Here is a 7,921-nt window from a genome sequence, read left to right on the forward strand (position 1 = left end):
CATGTAAACATTAGATTTTTAAACACTTTTGGATATTTGTTATGTCGAATCTCTTCATTGGGTTCTCGTTCTTTTCTCGGTTTAGTTTACTTGTGTTGTCGGTTGTTTATTTCTTTCATTTAATTTTGTTTGCTGTCTGAGACAGGCGGGTTTTCACTTAAACAAATAGGTCATGCCGAAATTTTTATAAAATTATCGAAAACCTGTATTTTATTTAATCATTAATTATAAGAAGTAGTTAGGGTCGTTTCAAAACTCAAAAATAGCAAATTTGGTCCTTTACGTTAACCTAATTTTGATTTTGCGTTTGTCAAATTTTAGTCTAGAGACGTTCGAAGCAACCGGCACCACTTTAGCTCGTATTGAAATTTAATTAAATGATTAGATGTATCATATGACCAAAAATAAAATTAGACCCACGTTTTATGAGACCATTTTCACTATTTTCGTGTAGAAAACTAAATTTAAAAACCGATCGATGGAATAAAAAGCAACGTACCCACCGTCGTCCCAATGGAGGTATGTGGCAGTGAAAACTCATAGAGACCCCTTCAATAATCCATTTGCTCCTCCAGATAGATTCGTGTAAGGCTTAGCAACATTTTTTATTGCACGAATTATGGGTACTTTGTTCTTTGGGGTTCTACAGTTTTTCATCATCTTCTGATAATAATATCGTCGAGACTCCATGCATATATGGCGCGATGTTGGTGAAATTTGCCTTTAAAATTTGCCATTTTGTGGTCTCGTGACACCACAAATGGTGTCATAATTCCTGCATTTTTGTGAGAAGTGTGTAGTTAATCAACTTTCAAATTCCGAATAAACTATAAATCTAGCATGCAAAACCAGAGGAATGCTCCTTTAGGAAAGGAAAATTTACAATTTTTCGCAACTTCGTGTTTGTTAATTTTATTACGATTTTGGTTATCAATATTATCGAATTACAGTTTTAATATATATGCTATGTTGTTTTCTACTTCTCTTCTTTTAGTTTTTTTGGGTTGATGTTGTGTATGTTTAATATCATGTTTAATATCACGTAAACCGCTTTATAATCAGAATGAGACTAAAATTGCATAGCAAACGACCAAAATTGCCAACAAAAATTAGATACAGGAGCATGAATCCATTTCAACAATGTAACATATATATCAAAATTATCGACATAGAGAATGGGGAAAAAAACGATTATAATGATGTGAAAAATGTGTTTTCAAAATGGATCGAGATAAAAATAAAAATAAAAATAAAAATAAAAACAAAAACAAAAAAATAGAAAATTAAATCGCAATCATAGTTAAATATAAGAAAAAGATGGGATGAGATTTAACATAACCTTTGGACGTTGATAGATTGCAGGGCAAACATGGAGACAATCTGAAAACCCTCATCATAATTGTAAATTACTTTTTGTTAGTTCTCACTTGGGAGTTGGGGGTATACACAGGGCCGACTCTAGGGGAGGCACTGTAGACGGTTTGTTGCCTAGGGCTCTTCTTGATGGGGCTTCTAAATATTTTTTTCTTCTTATTTTAAAATTTTTTTAGATGAAATTCTTAATTATTTTGTTGAAAATTTGAAATGGTTATTAACTTCTTGTACTTTTGCTCATCTTTTCTTTGCGTAAAAAATAAATCGCTCTTTCTTTATTTTTTTTAACAAAAAAAAACTCTCTTTTTACGATAAATTGACTATATTCAAATGAGTTAGATTGCTTGAATTTGTTCAACTATCATGTTTTTTTTTTTTTATTGAATGTGATTTTTTTGTGTGTGTTACGGTTGGTGTTTTTTTATTTTTAATTGATTTGGTTTTTGAATTTTGGTCTTCAAGCTTATAGAATATTTTTGTAATTGGCTTATTCGTCGGCTCTTGGATGAGATTTAGTTTATATACTCCTTCCGTTCCAATTATATTGTCCACGTTTTTTTTTATTTGTTCCAAATATATAGTCATATATCATATTAAGTAATATTTTTTTACACTTCTTTACTAATATATCCCTATTAACTACACCTTGAAAATTGTGCAATCATTTTTTAATACATTAAATAGAGATAAAATAGGAAGTCTATAAAAAATTTACTTTTCCAATAAATTTTTCTTAATCTGTGTGAAAAAAAAAGATGACAATATATATGGGACTAGGGCTGCAAACGAATCGAGCTACTCGCGAGCAACTCGTGAGTAGCTCGGTCAAAGCTCGACTCGAGTTCGGTTTGACCGAGCTCGAGTCGAGCTCGAGTAGCTCGATAGTTAAATCGAGTCGAGCTCGAGCTTTGAATAATCTTATACGAGTAGCTCGCGAGCTACTCGAAATTTTATTAAATTTTTAATATATTTAAAATATAATGGTAGTTTTATACTTTTATCAATTATTATATTATTATTTAACCCTAAACTAAAATAACCTTAACACAAAAACACTTCACGCCGCCTTGACATTTCTCAATCTACAATCTCTCATTCCGCATTCACTCATTCCATAGTTTCTCTCGGCCTTCATGAATCATCCATCAGATTTGAAGCTTTGATGACTGTGTAGTGTGTACAGCTCCGAGCCTCTAAGTACTAGGTATGCCAAAAATTGTTCCAGATCTGTGTTTTTTCGGTCTTTCAAGTACTATGGGAGAAAATCAAAATCCCGTTTGTTTTTGTGACACCACTGGATTTTTTGGGGTGATTTATAAGAGTATTTTTATGTGTGTTATTTTTTTATTTTTATTCTTTTTTTTACGATTTTTTGTGTTTGATGAGTTTAGATTTGCGGCACTGTGTAGCGAGTTATTGGCTCATTGTTTTTGTATTTGATTTTAGAAGATTAAGAACTAGAATCTCTTGTTGTGATGGTTCATGGCTGTCAGCCCATGCTCTGAAAATGTGTAAATCCTAATTAACCTTAGAATAAAAGGAGGTACGCGAAAGTTTTGTTTAAATTTTCATATGGTTTTAGTGATTTCTTGGTCGGGAAACTAATACTTAATTCTTAGAACATAGAATCCATGTTCAAAAAATTCGAGTTTCATTCCCGATCAGTTTTATTTCCTGCTCAAGCTCAATGAGCCACATAGTTTTTAGCTTCTTGTGCAATTTTACTGTTAATATCTCAATTCTCAGTTTTAATGTGTTTATTGCACAAGAAAAACTGCTCTTAGGGAAAATTATAAAAAAAACAAGAGTATTTTTCTCTCAACCACTACCAAAAGACACCTGCCACCCGTCGCCACACACAAGGTTTGATTTTTTTATATCTTTTATCTCTGTTTTAACAAGTGCATCAATTTTTTTCTATATATGGAAGAAACAGGGGCAACATATTTTGTGTACAATCCAACCAAAAATGCAATCAATCTCAGGTACTAAGATCTATCTTAGAATGCGAGCAAAATTAAGATTTATATTAGATCGTGAGCAGAATTCTCTATGACGTCAAGTGATATATCTTATTATTAGAATTGCTAAATCTCTTTAAATGTTTTGTATATTTATTTTTTTTTGTAATAAGTCTGTTAATTGAATTTCTTTAAATATGTGGTACAGGTGATTTTAATCAATGTCAAGGATCTTCAACTCGTTTTTTGGGTTCAACTAGTTCTTCTAGCCCAATCATGACAGATTCCAATATGGCTCTTAATGTTTCTACACCGTCGACATCTAATGATCCTAGTCAAAGGGCTGAAAATCCAGGTATAGAGCAAGAATCTCAAGATCATGTAGAGGAGGCTGATCCAGATCCATTTGCACCCAAAAAGACTTAAAAAATCTGGTGTATGGGAAGAGTTTAAAGAAATTGAGGTAAATGATGGCAAGAAAGCAGAGTGTATGCATTGTAAGGCACGCTTGACCATTTCTAAAACCAGACCGACGAGTAGTTTTCGAAGACATTTAGAGACTTGTGCTGTAAGAGCAGCAAAACAAATAAATGCACAACAGAAAACATTGTTCAGTTATCACACAAGTAATTGTCCATCATTTCAGCCTGCTTCAATGTCTACAAAGTTTGATATGGGAAGAATGAGAGAGGCAGCTGCTCATTGGATTTTAAGGCATGAACATCCCTTCACTATCTTAGAAGAAGGACTTAACATGATGTTAAAGTTGGGGATGCCCGAGTGGAAAAAAATATCACGAACCACTGGAAAGACTGATTGTGTGGCAGTGTATGAGCAAGAAAAAAAGAAGTTGAAGATTCAGTTTAACAAGGCTGAAAATCTGAGTTTGACAACAGACATGTGGAAGTCTAAAAATCAGAAGATTGAGTATATGGTAGTGACAGGGCATTGGATAGATGCTGAATGGAAGTTGCAAAAACGAGTACTCAGCTTTGTACACATTCCTCCTCCTCGTAAAGGTCTCCACAGATGCTATCTTCAAATGTGTGAAAGATTGGGGAATTCAGAATAAAATCTATTCTATATCAGTTGAAAATGCTTCAAACAATGATTCTGCTATTCGTTTATTGAAAGATAATTTCTCAAGGGCCAACAAGTTGCTATGTGATGGGAAGCTTTTTCATGTTAGGTGTTGTGCGCATATTTTGAATCTTATGGTTCAAGATGGGTTGAGTGAGATTGTGGATATCACTGAAAAGATAAGAGTAAGCGTAGACTATATTAATCGCTCGGATGGAAGGATTATTCTTTTTTCAAAAATAGTTCAACAATTGCAACTACCTGGGAAAAAGTTAATTCATGATTGTCGAACAAGGTGGAATTCGACATATGAGATGTTAAGTTGTGCACTTAATTTCGTGAAGTATTTCCACAATTTGCCGATCGTGATGCACATTATGATTGCTGCCCCAGTTTAGAAGATTGGAATAAAGTTGAGAAAGTATGCTCTATTTTACAGTATTTTTGGACAGCCACACAAATTATTTCTGGAAGTGAATATCCAACATCTAATTTGTTCCTTAAAGAATTTCAGAAGATAAAAATGATGTTGGATAGAAATGCTGATGTTGCTGATGATTTCATACAAGCAATGATTTGAAAAATGAAATTGAAGTTCGATAAATATTGGGGCGAGAGTAATTTATTGATGGCTATTGGGATCCATTTTGGATCCAAGGCTAAAAATGTAAAGTTTGTAATTTTTCTTCTCAAAAGTATATTTGAATGTGAATGCCCAAGAAAAAATTAGAGAGATCAAGAAAGCTTTGTATGATCTCTACGATGAGTATGTGGCCTCAAACACTCTTGAAGAAAGAGAACACTCAAGTGGAAATCCAGTTGGTGGCAGCGGTCAGCTAGAAGAGGATTGGGATGATTGGGATGAATTATATAAAGACAAATCAAGGTTCACGTCCTCAAAATTCTAAGTTGGATGATTATTTGTCAAAACCTATTGAGCCAAAGACAAACAGAGAGAAGTTTGATTGTTTGGAATGGTGGAAGGTAAATAGGCTAACATATAAGATATTATCCAAGATGGCTCGAGAAATATTAGCAATTCCAATAATCACAGTGTCTTCAGAATCAACATTTAGTGCTGGAACGAGGGTTATTGATGCATATCGTTCATCGTTAGCTCCAGAAACAGTACAAGTGTTGATGTGTGGAGGTGATTGGTGTAGGTGCCTCCATGGAGTGAAAAAGAAGACAAAAGTAAGTTTGTTTATTTAAAGCCTACAAAATTTATATTTTAATTATAATAGTTAACTATATTTTTTTCATTTTACAGAAAGAGTCAAAGATAAAAGAAATTGAGCTTCAATTTCCTTGAATGATGAGGTTAATTCACAGCTTCTGCTCTTCAAAGGTTTGCAATGAATTTTAATTTATTATTTTTAGGTTTATCGTTTCCTTTCAAGTTCCAACTTCTAAATGGTGAAGGTTCAATTCTGAAAAACAGATTGGATATATCATGGCTATAATTCTACTGTTTAATTAGTTTTAACAAGTTATACTTGCATATAATTCTCAAAACTGTCGGTTCATTGTCATTTTTAAATGTTGTTGGTGTTGAAATTAACATTTTTTATATTTGAATGATATTTATTGTTGTTATATTGGTTGTGAAATATGATAAGGTATCTTTTTATACTTAGTTTGCGTATTATTGTACGGTTTAAAGAGTGAAATGGTAATTGATATTATAGGTGAATGGAATCTGCCAAAAAATGTTCCTTGCATTCTAGTTTATTCAAATGACTTGCTGCTGCTATAAATTCACCATAGTCAATTGTTCCACTATTGTCTACATTAGCCTGCAACCGTGAAAATAATTCAGAAACAACAATGGCCACAAAACCAATTTCAATCTATTCTTTATTACTTGATGAATTTATGGTTTTTCCCAGTTCGATCAATTTTGTTCAAATCAAACTCATCCATTTCTGATTATATGTTTTTGTGGATTGAAAACATGTATATAGCATATACAAATCGAGATGAAATCGATTTATAGAGTTGTTAAGAATAAAGATCAATTTCGTTGGAATAGTTTAATGAGTATAAAATATCAATTCTTGAAATGTTTGATCATTTTTTGAACAGGGTCAAGGTTTCGTGTAGCTGATATGCAAGTTTTTTCGTAAAAGTTTTGCGATTTTGGTAACTCGATATCTGCTGTTATTGGCAATGGGAGTATGTTTGGCGACTTTGGATTCAACAGAAGGACTTTGGATTCAACAGAAGAAACCAACTAGATTCCTATTATTTTTTAATCGCTTGTGTTCATTTTTGTATTTGATTTTTGTTTTTCCGTATACACCAGGATGTTTTGGTGGTAATTATCCTTAAATTTTCTATTAAGTTTGATATTCCTAAAGATATCTGGATGGTAATTCGAGTTTGCTGTCATTATTTTACAATTTACAATTTATTAAAAAAATAGCTTGAGCTCGAGCACGAGTAAATCAAGTCGAGTCGAGCTCGAGTAATACAAAACTCGACTCGGCTCGACTCATTTGCAGCCCTATATGAGACAAAGGGAGTATGTTATTTCTTATAATTTAATAAATTTACGTAGCATTTTGATTTATTAAATTAAATATTGGTGATATTTATGTGCATTTAATTATCATCTCGTATGTAATATTTTATATTTAATAAAAAAATAATGTAAGACTTTGTTAGGATCGAAAGACGTGTGTGGAGGGGAGGTGAATACACACTTTAAAATAATATTGATAACTTGAGCTGATCTAACAGCTTGTTTTTGAAAATGATTTCTTTAAACACAATTTTGCTTGAAAGAACTGATCTGGTCAGGCGAAATGTTTCTTTCTCGCGAAATTGAACTGTAAAGTTATGGTAGATCGAATATGTAAATGCAGTAAGTAATGATAAGGAACAAGATATTTTTATGTAAGTTCGAAGCTTAAACTTCTACGTCTTTTCTTTTTCTGTTCCAGAAGAATTTCACTAGAAGAGTTTGATTTACACAACAACTTGTAAAGATCCGATCCGATCAACCCTTGAAATGAACTCCTAATATCAATTTCTCAATATATATAACTATCTGTCTGAGTTACACTTTGAATACAAAGTAAAATAGGTTTCAACAAGCTGGTCTAAGTATCACAGAGTGATCTTGATCAATCAATCTGGTATAAGCAGTAAGCTTGAACTCTGTGTATTGAGCTTTGATTTTCTGCTTGTCTGACTGAGTAGTATTCACAAAAGAAAGATTGATAACACTTAAGCTTAGAATCGCGAAAGCAAAAGTTGGCAAAAGTTGTTGATCTTTGAGCATTATCAAGTATTTATAGGAGCTCTATTTTTTAACGTTAAAAAAAATAGCCGATGAATGTTAATTTGTCTCTATAATTGTTTCATCCAATATTGAACCAGAAGATGACACGTGTCCTCGTAATTTTCCAAATATGGTGGAATATTTGAATCAATGTCGGGTACGGAGGCTAACTTCTATATCTCCGACAACTTTTCTTGTCTTCTAGTCTAACAACTTGCAG

The 7,921-nt window shown here is 32.5% G+C and overlaps 1 long non-coding RNA gene across 3 annotated transcripts; it reads left to right on the top strand.

Annotated features, from left to right (window-relative positions):
* Positions 1-2,421: 2,421 nt before the first annotated feature.
* On the top strand, positions 2,422-6,823 carry LOC140865050 (uncharacterized). 3 transcript variants are annotated; one of them, XR_012144476.1, is made up of 5 exons: positions 2,422-2,578; positions 2,821-3,359; positions 3,544-5,609; positions 5,686-5,763; positions 6,501-6,823. It is a non-coding gene; the product is annotated as an uncharacterized lncRNA (long non-coding RNA). The 3 variants fall into 3 exon arrangements; XR_012144477.1 differs by having other exon boundaries at positions 2,824-3,359; XR_012144475.1 differs by having other exon boundaries at positions 2,422-3,359; positions 6,501-6,821.
* The last annotated feature ends 1,098 nt before the right edge of the window (positions 6,824-7,921 follow it).

This window comes from Henckelia pumila, chromosome 4, assembly GCF_033568475.1.
Source record: "Henckelia pumila isolate YLH828 chromosome 4, ASM3356847v2, whole genome shotgun sequence".
Classification (NCBI taxonomy): domain Eukaryota; kingdom Viridiplantae; phylum Streptophyta; class Magnoliopsida; order Lamiales; family Gesneriaceae; genus Henckelia; species Henckelia pumila.